This window comes from Euprymna scolopes, chromosome 7 (assembly GCF_053919585.1).
Source record: "Euprymna scolopes isolate OS-2025 chromosome 7, ASM5391958v1, whole genome shotgun sequence".
NCBI lineage: Eukaryota > Metazoa > Mollusca > Cephalopoda > Sepiida > Sepiolidae > Euprymna > Euprymna scolopes.
This window is the reverse complement of record NC_136488.1, coordinates 26,144,377-26,169,472: the sequence shown is the minus strand read 5'-3', so window position 1 is coordinate 26,169,472 and position 25,096 is coordinate 26,144,377. Positions and strand designations below refer to the sequence as shown.

Below are 25,096 nucleotides of genomic sequence, written 5' to 3'. Positions count from 1 at the left end.
ATCCCTGAGTGGCTTCCGGGCCTTGATAAGTGGTGATCACTGTGTAAAAAAACAAAAACAAAAAAAGAGATATGTCAAGAGCAATTGCCTTAGAAAGATAGCCTCCGTCGAGAGATCCACTAATCCTATGAGATATAACTGTAAGCACATCTGCTGTAGATCTAGTAGAACGGAAACCATATTGCGTGTCACTAAGAAGATTATTTTTTCTAAGATGGTTCATTACTTCTCTATTTAACACAGATTCCAGCAACTTACTCATGACGCACAGGAGACTTATTGGCCTTACTGTGAGGGAGATGACCGATCACCTGAATTCTTAAATACGGGGCATACTGATGAGATTTTCCAGGGTGACAGGAAGCAATTCTTAAGACAACGTTTAAGCAGTTTTGTAAGGATGGGCACTAGTTCTGGATGAAGTCTTTTGAGTACTATGATTGGAATACCGTCAGGGCCGGTTGCTTCACTGGAATCAAGGTTTTTGATTAGTTTGGCAACATCATGTACAGATATTTGTATATCACATAGCATGTTTTCTGATACAGGAGGGAATATAGGGGGTTGGCAGCCTTGGTTGCAAAGGTTAGAATTAGCTGCAAAGTTCTTGGCAAAGAGTTTGGCTTTGTCTGATGCTGACGAGATTACCTCAGGTCCATTTATGAGAGTTGGGATAGAGCACACGCTTCTGTTCAGGATTCTGTTTGCTGTTTGCCAGAACTGGTGGGAACCAAGCCGCTGCTCAGCTACTTTGGACTTGACGGACTGAGCATACAGCTCTCTTGCGTTCTTTATTACTTCTTTACAGTGGTTGCTGACAGTTTTGAAAGTGGCTTTAGTCTCAGTACATCTATTACGTTGGAAGCAATGGAAAAAGTGATTTCTATGCGCAATGGCAGCAGCATATTCCGGAGAGAACCACGGCTGGCTGTTAGGTTTTTGCTGGAATTTTTTCGAGGGTATGAAACGGTCTATACCTACAATTAACCATTCTGTCAGGTCTGATACTATAGAGGACACATCCTTTTTAAACATGGAACACAGAGGTAGATCTTATATAAATGTGCGGAAGCTATCCAGTCAGCCATGGAGTATCGATATACTGTACGATGGATAGGTACATCTGAGGACTTATTACATTTCATTTTTATCTTAACTGATACAACTGAGTGGTCGGAAGATCCAGGTGGAGACAGAACAGAAGCTGAACACAGTTCAGGGCAAGTTGTGAGAAAGAGGTCTAGGAGACTTACATCCTGGCTTTCAGAATTGGGCACACGGGTGGGTTCGTGAACAATCAATGGAGAAATCATGACAGAACCTCCCCTTATCATTGATGTTGTTTGAGTGATGTAACCATTCTACATTGTGAACATTGAAGTCTCCACAGACATGAATGTTAGCTGAAGGATAAACAGATAGGGCGTGGTCAATTTTCTCAGATATGCTTTTAAAGATAGTAACTCCACTGTTGTGAGGACGATAGAGAGCAAATATAAATGCAGTAGTTTGAGCTAGTGCAACCCGGAAGCACATATAGGGTAAGTTAGGATCTTCTCTGGAGATGTCCCTACCACATGGAAAGCCAACTTTTATATAGGCACATATTCCATGCCCATGGCGATCTTGGGGGTCAGATTTGGAAGTTAAGTTAGAGTATCCTTTAATTACGAACTCATCTAGGGAACTGGTCTGTCCAATGCCAGTTTCACTTAGAAATAATATGTCTCGTTTAGTCTCCTGTAATTGGGTTTCAACCTCTGGAAGGTTAGAACATAGACCCCTGATGTTAGAGAAGGAGACCTGGTAGTGGGGGTCTACGTTAGAAGTTGGAGATCCGGGTTTAATTGTGTGTTTTTTATTGAGACTTTTCATGATGGTGTTTTGGGATTTGTGAACTAGGTCGACAAACATGCCTGAAGCAGGGCAGAGAGGGAAAGTAAGAGAGAAATAGAAATGAAGATTTTTTTTTTTTTTTTTTTAGCACATGAAAAGGTAAAGCCGTAACAATTACCCACTAATATGGCATCGAGAGGCCCCACCAGAAGCTACTGCATGGTCCAGAATCCATTCACCAAATGGCAATATAGCAGCCCCAGTACTTTGCACCTGCTGATAGGACAGCCTCCTTAGTGGTTAATCCAAGGTTCGGGTCCCTGACTATCAGGCGGATAACGTCAGTCCAGATAAAACGTTTACCTCCAGCACCCTTGCTAGTGATATGGCTACAAGGATAGACATAGAAATAGAAAATTTCCGACATCCCTGGCGGCTGTTCAGGCAAAAATACTGCCAACCTAGAAAACAGCTTTTTCTTCTCCCTTTGTCAGAAAAATCACTCATTAAAAATGAGGACTGAGGGACAATTAAAGAGAAGCAAGAGTAACAGTAGCTGCCGATAACGCATCCACAATGCGTTTTCTACTCTCCATATTTGTATGAATTGAAACTTTCTCATAAAACATAACTTAAGATTTTACCCAGTCAACAAATAACGAATGTTGATTTATTACACATTGTTGTAAAGATGGTGTAGATTGTAGTCATTAGTTTGCATGTGACGATGATAAATTGAAGATGTTTGTTGAATAAGATCCACGCTAAACTATTTGGGAATTTTCTAAAAATTTAAATTATTCTATATCGATATGGCTTGATGAAGATACGTTTTTAAGAATTCAAAGTTGACAAACATAGAAATAAATAAAGTCAAAACAACTATTCATTAATATGTTAGGAGTCTAAAATTTTTTTTTTTAAATATGTGTTAGAATGTAACCAGTGGTAACCTCTCTCTCTTTCTCTCTCTCTCTCTCTGTTAAGTGTTGAATCATTATGTTGAGCAAAGATGGTGGTAGTAAATCAAATCGGCGAAGAATCCATGCAGTTACGATCTCGAGTATTGAGTAATTCTTTAGAACAAAGATGGCGGCAAAGAATCAATGTAGTCCGGTTCAGCAGTGGTTCAGTCGTTTCAAGACGAACACTGATAGCAAACTAACTTGCCTCAAAAATTCGATATTTTTATAATGAGGTCGGAGGTTTCTTATTGGTTGATTGTCCTAACACATAGTTATAAATAAGATCGTCCAAATCATTATGGTCATACACTCATTACAAATCACAAACATTTTAACACTAATACTTAGGAATAAGTTAATTTCATTGTGAAACTTCTCATTGGTTGATTGTCCTAACCATAGTTATAAATAAGATCGTCATTATAGTCATACCCTCATTACAAATCACAAACATTTTAACACTAATACGTAGGAATAAGTTAATTTCATTCTGAAACTTCTCATTGGTTGATTGTCTTAACCGTAGTTATAAATAAGATCGCTCAAAAATTTTAACACTCTCTCTCTCTCTCTCTGTCTCTCTTTCTCTGAATAATCTAGCTAAATAATAAGATAAATATAATTAAAAACGTCCTTACATCCGGAAAGACAGACAACCATAAAGAATCACCACCAGTCTTGCGCAAAGTAAAGCCAATAAACTCGTCAGAAATAAGCTTTCAACTCAATAAGTTTTCAAACCATCATATTCAACTACCGAAGAAATTTGTTATGTAACAATGCGTAAGTATCTGACGGTTTTGGACTTTCTAAACCAATTAAGAAAATCAAACTAGCTCGATGCTTTTGACACGTAGGGGTGCTTGCGCATTAACTTCTTATGGTAGGAGGTGTGCAATCTCCAAAAGCACCTATCCTCAGTTGACATTGTTAAATACCAGTGGCAAGTGAAATGTATGTACAAGACGACTGAAAACAAATGCCGAGATAAGCGGAGAGCACATACAGCACCTAGAATTCCCAAATGGTCACCCATCTGGTACTAATACACAGCATAATTGCATTGACACAGATTCTCGTCAGATCACCGAAGTTAAGCAACATGGAGCCTGGGATATATATATATATACTAGCAGAAACACCCAACGTTGCTCGTGATTGAATGATCATCAACGAATGTTTTACAATCTCATATTTTATTGTCATCAAAATCAGTGAAATCGCCCATTTTTCAATCAAATCGATCAGTTGCCTACTCTAGTTCGGGACCCATTGTGGTGACCGGGAGGAAGCTTCACATGCCTCCTGACAATGACTTAGTCCAAAGTACATTATATTCTACATCGCACTGTAGAGGAACTATTGTTGATTTTATAAAATTATTTTTTATATATAATAGCTTAAATTAAAGTTTAAAATGCAAAAGTCGAGTATCATGCTTTAATTATGTTTTAAATAGAAACATTCATTTCAAACGCGCCCCTGTCATATCAAAGAATCTACTGTTGATTTTTTTATGTTGTTGAAATAACTTCAGTTGCTGATTTTTCCTTTGCAAAAAAAAAAAAAAAAAAAGGAAGAAATTCGTTCTTGCAACAGTTGTTTCCTGGTGGTAGTTTAACAAAATGCCTGCTAACGTCATTTCCTTCCTTCTCCCCCTCTGCCACTTATACCATTTTTATCCATTTTTCCCTCCATCACATGACCTGTAAGCATGTGACTCGGGTTTGGTATAAAAACTCAGTCAATCTTTATGGTGTCTCTCTTTCAGATCCCATTTGAAGGTAAGTTCGTTATTGTTGTCATTTTTATATACAGCCACACAAGGCACAAACACGTGGGCGCTTGCTTCTTTGATGACTATCGGACCTTTTGTCTTGTGCAGTAATAAAACTTCTCAAATGCACTTGTGACGTTATGCTGTGTAAGGTGTTAACTTTGGTTAACATCGCCTGTTTTTTCTTTCATCGGAATATTTGAATTATCAATACTTATTGAAGACATTCTGATACAAAACCTATCTAAGAACACTGCCAGGCACATAAAGTACCTTTGTGTAAAAGTCCATAAAAATCGGCCCAGCCGTTTTTGAGTTCATAGGAAATGAACTTACGCACACATACAAAGTTTCTTTTATATGATAGATAGATAGATAGATAGATAGATATGCATGTATTAGAATGCAATATATGCTCTTATTTATCAACATCAAATTATTTTTAATGTTATAAAATCGCAAGGTCTATTAAATTTTGCTCTACACATTAATACTGGTGAAAGGAGCTGGCTTTTCACTCAGGGCAAGAATTACATGGTTTTATGATAGGTCTTCAATGCTTCATGATGGGCAGAGCAAGATAGAAAAAAACTTGGCACCTCGAATATATCTTCATAGGTCAGCAAATGAACCTGCGTGTGACTCCTTAACACATATACAATCTTGAAGGATAACTCCCTGCGATAGACTCTAATTTTAACTCTTTAGACTAATGCCAGGAATAAAAATAGTAGAGCACGAGAGAGACAGACGGATCTTTTGTTCGATTTCTTTTCGCATGCCTAAACTTAGCTCTTGTCCCTACTGGCCATATTTAACATGCAAGGAATTTGAAAAACAATACGCTTCACACCCACTTGGTGATATTTCAGTGACGGTTTCAGGAATCTTTTTCTTTTCTTTTTTTTTTCTGTCCGTATTTAATGTAATAGATGATTTGTTGATTTCATAATGGCAACCACCCACGGCAGCCATCTTTGTTGGGAGAAACATTAATCATAATTTGACCTTTTCATGTAAACTCTCCATTTTCTTTTTCCTCTTGGCCGCTCATTCAGAAACGCTAGACTTGAGACGCTTTCCACGAATAATTACAGTTGATATTTCATCACACTTAAAGGCTACAAAAACATAAGAAACACAAGGGAACATCCCGACACTCAGAGAAGATATGTAGAACATCATGAGAGTATTAAATTTACCATCAATTTTCTGTGATATACAAGCAAACATGAATCCTTCAGATGCAAACATTTAATATTTAGTTGCTGTAGTCGGTTGGGAAGCAGATTTTTGAAATTGTGTTCGATGGAAAAACTTTCTTCATAGAATTTCCATTTGATTTTTGGTAAAGATAGAGAAAAGTTCTTAGCTATGGTTCTAGTTAGACAGGTTCTTGCTATGAGTGTTTTACGGTGGGGGGGGGGAAGGTAAACACTGTTTCTATATCTCTATCTCTGCTATTACATAAAAGGAACTTTGTGTGTGTGAGTTTGTACCCGATGCACTCAAAAACGGCTGGACCGATTTTTATGAAATTTCACATGAAGGTACTTTATGTGCCTGGCAGTGTTCTTAGATAGGTATTGTATCGGAATGTCTTTGATAAGTATCGATAATCAAAATAATCCGATGAAAGCAGGAACAAGTGATTTTGAGTGAAATTAACACCTTATACAGTCTAACATCATAAGTGTATTTGAGAAGTTTTATTACCACACAAACAAAAGGGCCCCTGTTTAAAATCAATACTAGGTTCTTTGATATGACAAGGGCTCATTTGAAATTAATGTTTCTGTTTACCTTGAATACTTGGTTCTGTACTTACAATGCAGTTGAAAAAATTTATTTGAACGGTGGACTCCCATTTGAGTCCCAGGAGTATGACTCCTTTTGGAGAAACTGGGGTATATTGAAACTTACCTCATCAGCTTATTATGCTCAAAGCAACAGTTGTGCAGAATTAGCTGTTAAAACTGCAAAACACACACTAGCCGACAGAATGGACAGCTATGGACGCCTATGCCATGATCGGGCTGTTCAGGTATTATTAACCCATCGGAAAACTCCTGTCTAAGAGTTTCACATTTCCCCAGCTGTAATGCTATATGATCGAGTCATTAAAGACTACCTTCCTGTCTTACAGGATAAATACCAAACGAGGAAACAGTGGAGAGAAATAGGTGAATTAAGAAAGGTAGCAATGGCCAAAAGGCACATGTGGAGTGAACATTTCTACAACCAGCTATGTCGTCTACTCCAGGAGTTCCAAATCAGAGATTTTGTCCAGATCCAGAGCCAGGATGGACAAGGACGGGGTGGATCGTAGAGACACATGAGAACCAAGTGTGAGTAGATGGGAGCAATAGAGTAACATTGCACAGCCATCGGTTTTTCCATAAGATCTACCCAGTTGTACATGCCACACCAGGAACTTCAAACCTGTCTACAAACCCTGACCCCCTCCCCATAGGAAGAACTTCCTGAAGAGGCAATGACGGTTTAATGGGACATCAACGTTGAATCGCCCAACAAGCATGAAGAAGAAATGGAAGTTGATGATAGTACAGGAAAATGTACACACCCAGTCAGTTCTCTTCTCTTTTCATGTCGGAAAATTAGAGTACCAAGAAATCTATCACCACAAATGCAAGGAAAATCATAAAAGTTTTCTATTGCATGTAAAGATGACCACGACAATTCATCTCATGGTCACGGGGGGGGGGGCATGTATAGGTATTTGTTGCCTGTCCCTGATAATATGAGGTAACCAGAGATGATCTCCCTTGAATATGAAGTAACCAATAGTGATCTCCCCTGATATCTTTATATATCACAGACGTGGGCGGACATTTGCATTTTTTGTTGAGCTCAGCAACGAGCTCAAAGGATACATTTTCCCACTTTACGCTACCATTACAATCACTAAAAAGCAACAGTTTTTTCAACATAATTTAATAAGTAATAAACTAGCGTGTAATTTCAGTCAGAATCTTGATGATGTAGTGGTTAATGCACTCAACTACAGACTCTATAGTCATGAGTTTGAATCCTGGCATAGTCATCACACTGATGAGCCATAATATAGTGAAACACGAGTCTGCAAATAAGTATTTTATTTAGAAATATATATATATGGTTGGATACAGTTAAAGACAATTTGCTTCTATTTTATCGTTGTTGGAGAAAATTACAATGGAAGAGGCGTTTGCATAGTTTTTTTTATTTTTATTAGGGGTTAACCACTTATCAAAATCTGAAGTTTGCTTAAGCATAAGAGTAATGAACGTCAATTGACCAGTGAGACAACACCGTGATTGAGTAGTGTTTGTTTATTTAAGAAGACGGCACAACAGGAACTTGTTTACATTTGATTTGAAAACAGCCATGTTATAGTTAGCTGTGAAGCAGCCCCATAGTAACTTCAATCAGTGAATTTACATTTAGTTTTAGGTACAGATAGAGAATGAGGGAATTGTTTGCAGTTGTTGTAGTTAGACGAGTGTCTGCTACAAATGTTTCATCGAGGGGGAACCATAGGTAGAAGCTCAGTTAAGCACCTGCCATGAAAACAACGATAGAACAGAGATAGAAATTGGAACTGTGTAGAAACTAAACTAATCTCTTAAAATCTCTAAATACATGGATTTGGGCGCTTGGGTTCGAAGAAAGTGCTTTATCTATACTATTGGAGACATAGTCAAGTAAGGTACATTTCTTGATGTCTAATGATTACGGAATACAAATTCAATACAAGTTTGAAACATTTGAATATTTAAATCAGATTTTGTGTCCATATTATGCCGTTAAAACTCCTTTAAAATGCTTCAAAGAAACTAAAATATGGGCAGTAATTATTAACTATTTATGTGCAATACCTCTTGTTAAAATTTTCACAAAAAAATCAAATTTTTAAATTTTCAGAAAGGATTTCCACCCTCTTTTTATTCTCTTTTTAAATTAAACTAAATATATGATCATGTTATAGTCGTGGTTGCGACATTCATCCTGGCCCGGTTGGGTCGGCTCTTTCCAACAAGTTTACCATGTCCCGAACACTGACTGACCAGGCACACCGATTCAAGGCTGCTTCCATTATGAGTGTAAGTCATTCACGGTTCTAACGTAAAGGTGATGAACAGAATCAGTTCAGCATCCTGATTCACTGTCAGGTTTTGAATTGGCCACCTTGATACAAACTAACTATAGCCCACATTTGGACTACTTATACCTAGCGACTGTGTCTGAAAATTCATAATGATCGGTGAATCGTTTAGGAATGAATCCTGCACATACAAATATATAAACATATAAATATAACTTTATATAGATAGATTGCAATTTACTTTGTGTAAATCTTTTATAAAGCTGAAATATATTCAGACTTGCATTTGAAATCCAAGTTGAATTTAAAAAATAAAGAAAAAGTAGAATATCTGAGAAAGATTTGACAAATGATCAAATGTTCTGCAAATAACAATATGGAAGATTGAAAGGGGAAAATCGTTTTACACAAGCTGAATCTTTTTTTCTAAGTGAATTAATTTTGTAGCTACCATACTTGGATATCTGTTAGTTAATCTGGTGAAGATTACTGCATCTGTTTTTGCAGATTATCAATGCATCACAAAAAAACACTCGCTACAACCACAATAAACGATTTCCCCCGCTTTCTAACTGTGCCTAAATCTAAACGTAGATTCCATGAACAAAGCTTCTTTCTCAGAACTGCCCACCTGTGGAACCCTTTCGCTGTCCTGCTTCCTGGTTGAATGCGACATGGTAGCCTTCAAATCTAAATTTTTCTGATACTGATTCCAATACCCCCAAAATGTTCCGATTTTTCCGATTCTGATAATCGTCCCAACACTGGTTGATATGTTGTAAAACAAAACGACTAAATCAGCCCTTGTTTACTATTTTAATTCAACTGAAACTTAGTATTTTTCAAAAGTTAGTTAAATTCAATTATCAATTTGTTTTATGTCTATTAATGACTTCGATTAAAAGTACTTCTTTCTTTCATCAGACAAACCTAATGTTTCCCTTGGCCAAAATGGAAAAAGTCACTATCTTTTCTTTTCTTGCGTACATTTTTAGTTGATTGCATTTTCTTTTTATTCCTTTGCAACGGCATTTTAACACTTTTTCAAATCTTCCATCTCTAAGAAACTGACAGGAAGAAATTGGAAATGCACACTTAATCGAAATTATCCCAGTTAATGTAATCTCATAAAGAGAGCCATCACGTAATAACTTGTGGCTTAGCAACCATTCTACACGGATGCAGGCGGTTGTACATTTTATGATTAATAAAGCTGTGGCAGTCCATCCAATTGTCTTGACATGCGATTCATAAAACCCTCTGCTACTTTAATTTTTTGTGTATTAGTTACATTATAATGAGGGCATAAATATAGATTGGTGTTTTAATACAAAACAAAACAAAAGCAGGTTCTTAAAGTTAATGTTTCTAGAAGAGTGACTAAATTCACTGTAATTGTTTTTGCTATGCTTTTTTTTTTCATGGTCTATTAAATTAAATGCAGTATCAAGTCAAGACAATAATTGTGATTGATAACATTGGATATAACGGATGTATAAGAGTAATAATGTGACTGTATGTATTGAAATTGTGTTGATACTGTGATAATGCAAAGGGATTAGTATTAACTAAGTTGTTTTAAAAATATTAGAGTCTAATTTATAAAACTAGCTATGTCTATCTGTCTCCATTTTTTTTTCAAAGTGCATCTCATCCGAGACACAAGGTTACAGAGTGGTGCGAGGCGGGTCAAATGATTGCAATTTTTGTGGACCTTTTTTTATGAGTCTTCAGCCGATAAAAATAGCTGCTAAGCGATCAAAATTGAAAAAAAAATGGAATTTGACAGACGTATGTCGACTTAAAATTCTCTTGTATGCATGCACAAATATATGTTAAAGTTGGTTAAACTTTAATTATTTCTTTTCCATCTGATGATAGTTCAAACAGTATTAATTAAAGCTGAAGTGCTAAATGTTTTGGTTTCGATTCTAGCTAATGGTGCCGGAGTAATTTTTTTTTTTTACTTTTAAAATCACTACCATATATTGGATATAATGTAATAATCAATAGAGAATTGGCTTTATAAGAAGAAATACGAAATTTACATAAATTAAAATATCATGTTTAATTATATTTTATGACTGGGCAACACCAGACACCCTGCTAGTGTTACAATGATAAGGACCTTACATGGCAGCGATTAAGTTAGCTAGGGTACTGGCTAGGGTTGACGTTGCTTAACGTCAGCGATCTGGCGAGAATTGGTGTGTCAACGTGATTGTGCCGTGTGTGTGTATATATATATATATATATATATATATATATATATAAACACACACACCTTTTTACGCAAATATTACGTAAGTATAAATCATGTAGAATATCTACATGAATATAATTACACGTAATAGTTTACTAAAGATGATCATCCCATAAGAAAACCAAAAAAACTAATAGGGGATTAATTAAAATGAATCTTCAAAAGAATATGCAAATTAGCTAGATCTTTTGCAGATTAATGCAGTTCCACGACCCAAAAGTTGTATTTTCTTTTTAAGCAAATAGAAAAAGGTGTTTTTAATATGAATATCAATACACAAAAACCTTACCATTTATAGGAGTATAGATGGATAGATATATACTCGCATATAACAGATAATTTCTTAATTAAGAAAATAATATCCATCAAATCTTGATTGATAAAAATGAGTCATTACGGATATGTGGGTTTTGGTGTGAACTAATCAGTTTATTACCATAACAAATGAAATGAATTTTTTTTCTTGAAAAAATACTCAGCTTTTTTAGATTTTTTGTTACTTGATATGAATTTCAAATTTACTAATTTAAAGAAAATCTAGTTCATCATCATATTCTGTTTAACGTCTATTTTACTTGCTGGCATGTGTTGGACGGCTTTTTGAAAATTTACTACTAAACTTATCTCTGGCTGGGTTTCTTTGGAAGTAATTTCTTTAATTCTTTAATGGAAGCAAGATATTTTTATAGGCCCAATGCCCTTCCTAACACCAACCTAGTAAGATGATGGAGATCAGCGTTTTCATTGGGACACTATCTCTAGATGATTGCCCACCATGACTAAAGAGTGCTTCAACTTCTTTTGGTTGTCGCTAATTGCTTTTATTTATTGTCCAATTTTAACTGTCCAATTAAAAACAAATAATCAAGCAATATATATTTATTAAAGCTGTTTATAAAATCCTGAGCATGTTATTTCATGTGTATACACATACATACAAACGCATACATTGAATTATAATACAGTGAATGATAAATCTATATATCCATATAAGTGAGAATGTGTGTGTGTATGAGGACACTTCTCAACCTATATACTCAACGAATTTTTGATCTACAGACTTGGAATTTGGTAGATTGGGTATTCAGACATGTTGAAAACTTTTTAATCGGTTTTCATCCAGAAAAAAAGAGCTGCTAAGGGGTCAAAATTTTAAAATTGGTATGTAGAGGTCATCAGATTTTTATCTATTTGTCAACTGTTTCACGAATGCGCATGCATGAATCATTCACATGGGAGATTTCTCATGTTAAGGATAAGTCAGCTTGAAAACACTTTTTAAAGAACGTGTCAAGCTGGCCTAATGGTTATCGTACTCGACTCACTGCTTTTAGGTTTTGGTTTCAGCTCAATTATTTTTTTTTACTTACAAGAAGTAAACTGTTAAAAAAACATAATACTCCCATGCACATATCTCAATTTATGTATGAATTAAAATATAATATTTATGTGTATTTTACAACTGGGCAATGCCGGGCGGCCTGATAATATATATATATATATATATATATATATATATATATATATTGTTTTTGGAGTAGCTGGAGTAAAGAGCCCCTTCTATCCCCCAACTAGTTGTTTGTATTCCCTTATTGAATAAATGAACCAATCTATATCCCCCAATATATAGTTTTTGTGACTTCATTTCTCATCCGTATTGTTGTCATATATATATATATATATATGTGTGTGTGTGTGTGTGTGTGTAAGAGAAATAAAAAACATATACAGATGATATATCATAAAATGAAAAGTTGTGGAGACAGAAAGTAAAAACAATTAAACACAGGAAGAAATAAAAAAAAGAAAAAAGCAAACAGGTCATTTCACTGGTTCTGTTTAGATCAACAAACGTCCTCATAAAAAAAAATGCAGATTTAAAATTTATTGAGAAAAACAAGAAACATGTACATGATTTAATTTATTAAATTAATCTTTTAATTCAATAATTTGGTTAAGATTGAAATACTTTACAAAAATTTTTCAAATTTAATCTTCAAATCCTCAACGATTGAACTTCTTTCGAAGCCATTTTTTATAATTCTACACGAAAAATTCTCTAAGACTAATCTGACAATTCTCCATTTTTTTCAATATTTCTGGAAAGAAAATAAACACTTAACCAACTTTTTCCCCTCTAGAATTGGTTCGATCGAAAGTTCTTTGGATTTCTTTCTCTTGAAAGATTTTTTCTGAAACACAACAGATTTTTTGTTTATACAAACAAAACAATTTTTTTTTTTTACTTTTTTCACCTCAAACAAGGCATATTGCCATTTGTAATGTAAGGGGCTACTATTTGGGATTGTGTCGAATGGAGAGTTGAACAACGAGGTGTTTGTTCACAGTACCTTTAAATTTCTGCTGGTTAGTACAGTCAGGAAAGCAGGAAACAGTGAGGGAATTCCAAAATCTATCAGTCTAAGAGAAGAATCTATTAGAAAACTTCCTGGCATTTAGAGGCCTCAACAATGAACGTGTGGGAATTTGTTGCTTATCTGATTAGTCGCGAGTATGTACATTGAGAGGAGGCACACAAGTGCTAGGAGTTCATCAGAGCACATTCCATTAACGTACTTGTAAAACAGACAGTGATGCAACATTGGAGCAATGAGGTAGAGGTTGGAGCTTGGCTTATAATGCGGAACCTATTAGATTTTAGACCTTTTTTTTTTTTTGAGCCTGTCTAAAGTGAGAGACTAATGGAAGATGCACAAGCCCAGATGTGGCAACAATACTTTATGCATGAGTGAATTGGGATTTTGTAAGAATTTGCTGAGGTGAGAGCTCATCATTGGCATGGTAGGACTAAAATTGACTATAATGAGTCGCGAACCCCTATCTCCTCCAGCTATAAGTAAATAACAAATTGTATTTAATCAAATGCAAGTAATCTCTGACAATAGGCATTGCATTTCGATATTAAATCACCGTAAAAGGGTTGAGTTGTCCTAAAACAGAAACAAATAACAAATAACAGATCCATTATTATTATTTTTTCGTTTTTGCAATTGTCATTTCAACCAAACAAGGCACAGGGCCACTTAATCATGAGGGCTACTATTTGGGACCAGATTTGCAGGGATACTATTTACGGATTTGGGCAGCGAAATATCTGTTCACATTACACAATTTCTACATGTCAGTACAGTCAGGGAATCAGGGGCCCGGGAGGGAATTCCAAAGTGCAGCAGTCCAAGGGAAAAATCTATTCGAGTAGAAAGCTTTACGGCATCTAGGGATTTTTACAGTGTAGGGGTGGGATTTTGCTGCTTGTTGGGTTTGTCGAGGGTATTGTCGTCGAGGGGATACTAGTGCTCAGAGTTTGCAGAGCACTTGCCATCAAAATACCTTGTAAAACAGACACATGGATGCCACATGTCGGCAATGAGTCAGAAGATCGGTCAATAAAATATAACTCTTTAGCAATAAAAATGCTATTTCAAACTTAAATTTGACAGAAAATCCTAATTTAAGATTAAGCATGACAGACCAACAAATATGCTGTTTCAAAATTAAGTGTGATAGACTGACAAAATTGCTATTTCAAATTCTCTGTGTTGCTGTCGTAAAATTGCAACAAATCTACCATTTCTAATAGCAGACAATACTACATGCATATTGGCAAGTGAAAACTGTCTTTTTATTTCACATTGTGTTCATGACGTCATGGAGAATTCCCAGAGGTATAGTTTTGCTTATTGCGATGCGGAAGTTATTGCTGCAATATTTGGTTGAATTTCATGGATATTTTGCAGATTTTTTATCTGGAAATAGCTAACAAATACTGTCCTCTTGACCAGGTATTGGATATAGTGACTGCTGGAGGGAGTAAAGCGGAGTGTTTGGAGCTTGAAGATAGTGAAAGTCACAATTATTTGGGGTATGTATGATATATATTGGGACCCTATGCCAGTAAATAGAGATTATGTTAACTAGTATGAATTTTGGTGAGGGTTGCATTAAGTACATGTCAAGATAGCTTGACAGCAAACAGAAATAGACCCAGTGCAGCTAGTGTGATCGAGGTGAGAGTTCAAAGATTATCTTCCTAGACAAAACGCACTAGAAATGAATATGACAGAGATTATATCATGTGCAGGACACAGGACAGAGTTTCTACAGTCAGAGCCGAGAAACTAGAGAGGCAACATGTCTCTGAAGATGTAGAGAGAATCTGAATGAATGTTACCCTGATGTCTGTCGTATGCATCTCTTAATCCTGAAATAGAAGAACAAGTAAAATGGAATTAATTTTAGCCTCTCTTTTAATCTCTCCTTCTCGTCAACAAACTTTCTCTCTCCAATAAAATCTTTGAAATTTCTGTAAGACTCCATTGTATTTCCTTGCATGAGTAAATTCGTCTTAAGTTAACAGATCACACCTACAGGGAGATAAAAAAATGCAGACCAATGACCGTGCATGTATGTAAAAAAATTATTTGTTTCTTGATTGTTCAGTGGCAAAAGTTATTCAATATTTAACTAATTCTGTTATGAAAATGTTGTATATAGTCTGATAGGAATAGTTGACAAAAAATTATTTTTCAAAATCTGTTACCAAGATCGCTGGATAAATGGTTGGATCGTCCTACCACTCCAGTAGGTATCTCACTACCGAATCAATCCTCTATCTGTATAAGAGCCAAGTACGTCCTAAAATGGAGTACTGTTACCACATCTGGGCAGGAGTTCTTCGGTGCGCCCTATTCTGCCTTGATAAAGTTCAAAAACGTCTTCAAAATCTTGTAGGCGACCTTATTTTTTCCTTCCCTGCAACCTCTTTCCTACAGAACAAATGTTGCAAACCTGTCTCTGCTCTATAGTGCCCACCTTGCCAAACTTTCACAAAACATTCTCGACTAGCTACAACTACTATAAAACAATTTCCCCCACTCTCTATATCCAAATCAAAACGCAGATTCCGTGAACAAAACTTCTTTCCTAGAACTGCCCACCTGTGGAACAAATTCTTGTTGAACCGTCCTCTTAAATAATCAAAGTCTACCTAATTTACACCATTAACGATTATTACACTACCACCTTACATTCATTAACCCTTATCCTCGAGTGGTCCCCAGGCCTTAATAAGCGGTAACTTAAAAAAAAAATACTTAAAGCAACGAACAGAAAAAATGTACACAGAAGATTGAAAGCATCTTTACAGTAAGTACATTTAGCGATTCCACACCCTAAAGTATTACAAATGCTGTCATCTGGTCTTTTATTTATAGATGCCGATAAGCAATTTGGAAGGTAGCATGGTAGGATATCTTTTTATAATTTGCTTGATATCTTGAATTTTGCAATTCTAAGGGTTGTTAGCTCTATGCTTAAAATGGCCTCAAAAAATAAAATTCACAATTTATTTTTTTGCAAAACTAATTTATTTGCAATTTAAAACGTAACAGCATAAATATTCACAATAAATTCAGAAATTCCTAATATGTGTATAAGAAAATTAAAATTTTTCCTGAGAGGAGAGTCAACTTCATTATAATTCAAGATGGCTGTTGTCAAATAATTTTTTTTAATTTTTTTTTTTTTTATTCAATTTTCACCCCAAACAAGGCACAGTGCCACTTTGAAGCAGGGGGCTACTATTAGGGAATTAATTAGCGGGGTCATTATGAAGGGAGAAGAGTAGAAAGATGTTTGTTAACATTACACTTGAACTTCTGCATATCATTGCATTTGGGAAAGCAGAATCCCGGAAGGGAGTTCCAAAGACCCGCAGTTCTGGGGAAGAAACTATTGGAGTAAAAGGCTTTCTTGCACCTAGGGATCTCCACTGTAAAGGGATGAGACTTAGTAGCTTGTCGGGTTTGTCGGGGGTAGTTACGTCGGGGAGGTACAAGTGTTTGCAGTTCGTCAGAGCATTCACCATTAAAGTATTTGTAGAACAGGCAGAGGGATGCAACATCTCGTCGATGGGACAGAGGTTGAAGCCTAGATGACAGTTTAGGACCTATCAGGTTGGCGACTCTTTTTTGAACCCTGTCCAGGAGTGAGAGACAAGCAGCAGATGCACCAGCCCAGATGTGACAACAGTACTCCATACATGGGCGAATGGTTGCCTTATAGAGGTATAGGATACTGGCAGGCGTAAGTAGTTTTCTAGCACGGTAGAGGGAGCCAACCTTCCTTGCAGCAGCCTTGGCAATGCTCTCAATGTATCTATTCCAGTTCATATTCCCTGTAAACGTTAGGCCGAGGAGTTTAAAAGAAGTACTTTCAGGCAATGTGCTCTTGGCCATTGCTATTGGTGGTAGAGAAGGTTTCTTGTAGTTATTGAAGGAAACAAGCTTAGTCTTAGCAGCATTGAATGAGACCAACCATTTTTGTCCCCATTCCACTACGGATTGGAGGTCATCCTCTAGTGTTTCTGCCATTTTCTTGGATATGTGTTCATTTGTTTTCCCCTCATATCTGTTATAGAGAGTGGTGTCATCGGCAAATATACCCATCTCTGAAACAATATTATCAGGGAGGTCGTTTATGAATATCAGGAACAATAGAGGTCCAAGGATAGACCCCTGAGGCACTCCCGCATTTATGTCATGTTAGAATTAGTTAAATTTTACAATTCATTTTGAGAGTCCTAGTTATGTGCTACAAATTTCATGAATATTGTTTGGCAACATAATGAAAAATTAAATTTACAAGGTAATTTAAAAAGGTGTAAAAACTCATTTTTCTACAAAAAACAAATTCAACATTTAAACACAGCAGACTGACGGAAATGTTGTTTCAAATTTCACGATAAAGACTGAGCAACAGACAAAGTTACTCACAGGGATGCGTGGAATCATCTATTATATAAAGGGCGGTTGTCTGTGTGTTTGTATGTGTGTATGTTCAGATAAAAAGCAAAAAAAAAAAAACTTAACCATTGCCCCACAAAGTTTATAATTTATTATTGGTGATGTTGTCCCAAATGTATAATATCTGAAATTTAGAAAAAATATTTACATTTAAAAGATAGCTATAGTAAATGAAGTGCATTATTATTTTGTTCACACATTGAAACAAGACAGGGTAATGGGTTCAGCAGAGAAGAGAGGGTTGAGAAGGATAGAAAAATGGGGGTGAGGGAAAGAGAGAGAAAGAAAGAAAGAGAGGTTTTAATATAAAAATGTTACACACATTATATAACTTCTATTTTGTCTTTTATGACTCCGGGCAATGTCGAGTAGCCCTGCTAATCTTAAATAAATCACTTCTTTTCAGTTTGTACAGTTAGTGATAAAAAATAATACTATTTCAGATTAACTCGTAATCGACAAAACCTTCTTACAGAGAATCCGATAAAAATCTTCTTTTTTTTATGACTTAAATCTTTTAATTTGAAAAGAAATTTGTTTTTATATTTAGAAAATTGGAATTGGTACAGATTATTCTTTCTTTCAATCTTTCGATTTCTCTTCAGGTTAAAATACCTTTTCCATTTTCTTTTCTATGAAGGATTTTGAAGAAAAAAAATTGTTATACCATTTTTTTTTTATAAATTCCTTTACTTTAAATTATTATTTTTTTTTTATAATGAAACTATAATTTTTAAATCTAGGATCCTTTTTAGGCTGATTGGTTGATTGATATAATGTTCAGAAGCAGAAAATAGGACACGGCAGTTCATCAAGAAAATTACTACTGTGGAATGGTACAAGCCAGCATCATTTGTTATTCTTCATCGTCCCTCTCTTCCTCATCCCTTTCTTTCTTCCTCTTGGATTGAAAGTGTGAGTTGGGGAATAACATAATGAATTACATGATGTAAAATACAGATCTGGCAACTGACTTCAAACCATGTCAGATATATAGATTAATGAATCACTATTTCCTAAGACCTAAAGCCATTCAAGGATAAAGGTTAATAAGATTTTCAATTGGCTTGATGAACAATACGATTAGATGATTATAAACGGTGAGTGGAAAGTGTAGGATTTGATTACAAGTATTTGTTGCCATTGGACTTGAAGACGAGTATGTTATAGTCAGTAGAGACGCAGTCATATAGTATTATGTTCCACAGGTAGGAAATTCTTGCAAATAAACTTTGTTCATGAAAGTTCGGTTTGGTTTTAGGTATGTATAGGAAGAATGAAAAGTTATTTGCAATGGTGGTAGAAAGTGAAGTTCTTGTGAATATTATATTAATTACCCATGTAACCGCCATTTTCCCCATAGTTATTATTAACTAGTTTGTCTTTAACAAATATGATATTTTGGTATTAAAATGTTCTAATATGAAATATTTAATATCTAATGGCATTTCATTCGTCATTCTCTTTTTGGAGGAAAAAGTGGCAACTTGGAAACCATCTTTTGATCATGAATATGAAATCAATTTTCCAAATTTAAATTGTGCCATTTCTAATGATTGAAAAAAAAATAATAATCATGTCATAATTTATACTTTAATCATCTATAATATAAATCTCACCTGTCTGTTTAAATGTATGTATGTCTGCCTAAAACTTTCGACAGAGGCGACTGATTTTCACGAGATCGATATCGTTTTGAAGCTCGACCCTTCAGACCACAATATCAAAAGATTGGTCAAAAGCATTAATTCCTTCACCCTCAACTAGGTACTTTTCTACAGGGAGGGGGTCACCTTTTTTGCTGATATTTTCGAAAGTCATCCCCTCTTTTCGATTGACTATCCTTAATTTAACCTTCACCACTTCCGATTTAGCAATGGACGCAACGGCAGAGACGTTACTTTTTTTTTTTTTTTTACTCAATACACACCTCCAAACACCTGGTATCCAGGCTAGTATTTTATAAAATAACAAAAAAACTGAACTATGGGTATGATGTAACAAATATAAAAACATCTGTGTTCCTCCTTACAAGAATATGATTGGCTGGTTGAGCTATAAATACAGATTGGTAGAGCAGCTTCGAAAGACACACCGAAAGCCTCACGCTAAAGATATTATTACCAGCTCTGACCATGAACAACTATTCAGTAAAGTGACTTATTAGATTATTAATTGAAATGTAGCCAAGATCACTCAGCTACTTGAAACGAAAATATATATTTTGCAGGACACATAAGGATAAAATAAGAGTTTGTCTTCAATTAATTATTCTCGGCATCAATCTCCTATCTTATTGCACTCAAAGTTCTTGATCTGAGTGTTTAAAGCAAATTTACATATCAAACCGCATCACTCTACTGACATCTTCATTTTTGTGTGTTCGTGTTGGTTATTGTGAGGTTTAGGTTTGAAGCCAGGTTTTAGTATTGCTACAAAGAATACATTTTTTTTTCCAGCCATTAAATGACAGCTTCTTTTGGTAAATTTTTCATTAAAGTCTAAAAGAAGTTAAAACTACTACTAATAATAATAGATATTAATCTTCCGGTTACACTTCTATCATATAAAAGTGTTGGGTAGGGCTAAGTTTTTTTCATAGAAATTCTAGTTGTTGATATTCCGTGAATCAGGACTGACATAAAAATGGCTTCAAAGAATCATTTTTGTTAAGTTGCAGGTTGAAACAAGTAACGTAGAAAGCAATACAAATGACGACTCAACAAACAAAGGTAGATCAAATAAGAAGTGTATTAGGAAAAGGTATATTTACAGGATATTTACATAATGGTGTCAAATAAGAGAGTCTTTGCTGGAGAAACATATCTGCTCTCGGCGGCCTTCGATGGCTTCTGGTGAACACACACTCAGACTAACTGAGTCTTCCTATTTATGTGTAATTACTATCCACATATGCAAATGAATGTGTGCCACCACAACAATTTTGATAGAGAAAGAGTTGGATTTCAGATTTCTTTCACATTGTCTAAACTTGTGCTCTAATGATCTCCTTGCACTTTTGCCCTCTCGATATATATACTTTCGATCAACCCGACAAGCAGCAAAATGATACCCCTTTACTGTTGAGGACCCTAGATGCCGGAAAACTTGTTATTCTCATAGTGTCTCCTGTCGGATTACCCTTCCTGTTTCTCTGACTGTACTGATGCACAGAAGTTTTAATGGAATGTGACATTTCACTACTCAACTCCCCACAATCCCGTTACACATAATCCTCTTATGTCCAACTTGCAATACACCTTTTTTAGGCTGAAAAAAAGTAAAAATTAAATAAAAATATGAACTCACTGAGCAGTTTAATTAACTGTAGCGTTTAAAAACATCTGAAAATTTAGTAGCACTTATTACCCTAAATTCGTGTTAGTGTGTGTGTGTGGGGGGGGGAAGATATATGCTATTTTCAACTTTAATATGGCAGACACAAGAAAATGCTATTTCAAGCTTGGCAGACGAAATATGCGATTTCAATTTAAGCTTGACAAAAGAGCAGAAATGCTATTTTCTTACAAGATGGTCGCCACTTATCAAGGCCCAAAAGCCACTTGAGGATAAAGGTTTATGAATGTAAGGTGGTTGTGTAGTAATCGTTAATGGTGTAAGTTGGATAGAATTTGATTACTTAAGGGGACGGTTCTACAAGAACTTGCTTACATTAGACGAAGGCTATAATATTGTAGTTGGCAATGAAGCAGGCCAGCGGAACAGAGTTCTACAAGTGGGCAGTTCTAGAAAAGAAGTTTTGTTCATGGAATCTGTATTCAGATTTTGGCATAGATAGAGAATTCTATTTTTAACTATCATGACAGACCAACGAAAATGTTATTTCAACTTTTAGCATGACAGACCAACGAAAATGCTATTTCTAACTTAACTTGACAAACCAGCAGAAATGCTTTTTCAAACTTAAGCATGACAGACTAGCAGAAATGCTATTTTCAAACTGTAGCATGACAGACCAACAAAAATGCTATTTAACTTAAGCTTGACAGGCAGACTATCAGACAAAGCCTCTTATTTTAGATGTGTGGATATTTAAAAAATAAAATACATCCATAACAATAAAAATGTTATTTCAAACTGTAATATGATGACTGGCCTACGAAAAGACGGACAGCGCATCTTATTGAAAAACTATAAATTAAAACAACTTCCATTAATTTAAGTTATTTTTTAATTTGTGTTTTCTTTCCTTAATAATCTCTCTTTGCTTGCAGATTAGCCAGAGATAATGCTCCTCCTAAGCCCTAACGATTGCAAATCAAAACAACAGCCAATCTGCCTCCTCTATCTCAGTTTCAAAGCTATATGTTTATCTTTCCCTCTTTGTCACTAGAGAAAGCGGGAAACGTCTCACTACCAAATCTGCATACGTCTGAATGAATCCCATATAATCCTATTGATGGATACAACTACTATCAACGAATATGAAGTTTTTTTCTTAACGTACTAATTGCATTTCGTGTCTGCTCTCAGCAAGTGACTTAAAACTTGTATTTTATTATCACTAAACATTCAGCTGCATTTATTCAATCACTCAAGCTCATAATTCTTTTGTTTAGTTATTTAACTCGTTGTTTTAGTACAATGATTGCGTGTAATGGTGTGTCTGGCTTAGTAAAGCATATATTGGGAGAACATTGTTGTTGCTGGCACCTGTCTATCTCAGGAATCAATGGAGTTCTGCATCTCAGATTAATCCATTTCAGCATCTGTTGTGACTGTACAGTATCCTGGCTAATGCTGCCTGCCCTCACGTCTCGCTTGCAGACATCCTTGTAGCATAAGACATATCTTTCTACTGGTCTTGGAGAAAATTGCACACTTGTAATCTGCTGTGTCGTAACAATAGTAAAAGAACAAAATCAAGTCGAGGTTGGTTTAACAAATGAAGTGTATTAACAGCACAGGTACAAAGGTAGGAATACGGGTATAACTGACTAGCGTTCATCTAGGCAGTGGAGTACTGTCGCTCCTTCTCACCGGTGTAGACATTACTGGCACTATATTTATATAGTGAGAACCGGTGTAATTTCCCTTATGCATAGAAAGGCCGGTATATTGAAAATATCCCGTCTGGGGATCAATAACGTTTCTGTTTTGGGTCCATCGTAATAAACTCAGTTGATTTCCATTTTCTTTTTGACCTATTCTCAGGAGATGTTTCTGGTATGGGCACCTGAAAAGTATCAAACACTGTGTCCGTGATGTCCTCCTCAGGTGATCTGGTCACCTCACTGTTCGAGTATTGTTTCCGCATTTGATTAGTCTGACGTTTGTGCACAAAATCTGGTCCCTTAATCATATAGAGCATGTTTCCTATTTGTTTTTCAACAATGCTGGACTCCCAGAAAGTCCTATTATTTTTGTAAATCTTGTAGAAGACTCTTTCGCCAACTTTATACCGTTTTTTTTTTTTTTACCGGTGTTTTGAAGTTTGGCCTATCCTGGTTTGGTAACAACTTGTGGAAAATCGATCTAACCTTGCGTCCGAACATGACCTCAGCAGGTGTCTTCGACATTTCGATGTTTGCATTCAACGTGACCTTGTAAACCTGTAAAAACTGTTGAATTGACTTATCCATCGGTGATCCACTAGCTTTTTTCAGAGCTCTCTTGAATGTATCAACGAACCTCGCTGCTTGCCCGTTACTTCTCGAGTGATATAGTGGAATGGTTGTATGCTCGATTAGATGATCCTCACAAAAATGTTTTAATTTAGTAGACATGAATTGCGTTCCATTGTTTATGACAATGCAGTCTACTACCCCAAACCTAGCGAATAGTTCATACAGGAAGTTAATAGTTGCCTCGGATGTGGGGTACTTCCGGCCACTAGATAGGCTGTCTACAACAATGAGATAATAGAACCCCTCTAGCAGTCCCGCAAAGTCTAAGTGAATTCTCCACCAGGATCGGTTCGGTTTTGCCCATGATCCGAATTGAGTCGGAAGAGCTTTCATAGCTAATGCACATTCTCTACACTCCCTGACTATTTCTTCTATATTCTTATCCATGTTTGGCTAAAAAATGAAAGAGCGCATAAGGCTTTTCATTCTTAATATGCCTGGATGTCCTACATGGAATTCCGTGAGCATTCCTTTCTGTAGTATTGCAGGAATTACCAACCTATCACTATATAACAGAACGTTATCGCAAATTTAATAGATTCCCTCATCCAGTTGGTTATTGTTGATTTTTTTCTTCCATGCTTATAATAAATTCGTCTACCTCTGCCTTACTCTTAATCTCATCAAGCGTTACTGGAAGTTCTCTTATCATGTCACATAAAGTATTTTTTTTACCTCAACTTCTGCTTGAATAGCTGCTATTATCATATCCTCCTTCTGTCTGCTTAGGTATTAACCTTGATAGCCCGTCTGTATGATCAAGTTTATTTAAATGGTACATACTCCATTTGAAAATTATAATTCAGAAGCATGGTACCCCATCTTTGGAGTCTATTCGCTATATGTTGTGGTAGTTCCTTTTTCGATCCGAAAATCATTAATAATGGTTTGTGACCTGTTTGTAACAGAAATTGCCTACCATGCAGGAAACAATAAAATTTCTTTACCGCGAATATAATGGCTAGCACTTCTTTCTCAATTTGCGAGTAATTTTTTTCAGCTGGCAAAAGTGTCTGGGATGCATGGGCTATGGGTTTTACTTTTCCATCATCTATTTTGTGGAATATGCTTGCTCTTATGCCATAGGTGCTGGCATCGCTTGCAACTACAATATTACGCTTGAGATTATAGTGTGCCAGAAACAAGTCAGATGTTAATATATTTTTAATTTCCTGAAATGCTTCTTCGCACTCTTGCATCCAAACCCATTTTTGGTCCTTCCTTAACAGTTCATTTAATGGTGATCTTATTTTATGCATATTTGACACGAATACATTGTAGTAGTTCGCCAACCCTAAGAAACTTTGTAGAGACGCAATATTTTCAGGAGTAGGCATTTCTCTTATTGCACTCGATCTATCTGGATCCGGCCTTTTTCCATGTTCATCGATGATTTGCCCCAAGTATTTTATTTTCCTCGTGAAAAAACGTAAATTTTTCCTGTTTTAGTTTAAATCCATAATCCTGGATCCTTTCGAATACTTGGTTTACATGATCCTTGTGTTGTTCTTGGCTAGCGCTGTTCATTAACACATCGTCCAGGTACCCAACTGCGAAATTCAATCCATTAACATAATGTCCATAATTTGCTGAAAAATCGCAGGGGCGACTTTGACCCCAAAAGGAAATCTGTTAAACTTGTACAATCCTTTGATACATAGCAGCTTTGAACATTCCT

The 25,096-nt window shown here is 35.7% G+C and overlaps 1 protein-coding gene across 4 annotated transcripts in view; it reads left to right on the top strand.

Moving 5' to 3' along the window:
- The window catches only part of LOC145279663 (gamma-1-syntrophin-like), a 686,561-nt gene that overhangs the window by 393,089 nt on the left and 268,376 nt on the right, over positions 1 to 25,096 (top strand). The gene's annotated exons all lie outside the window — the stretch shown is intronic.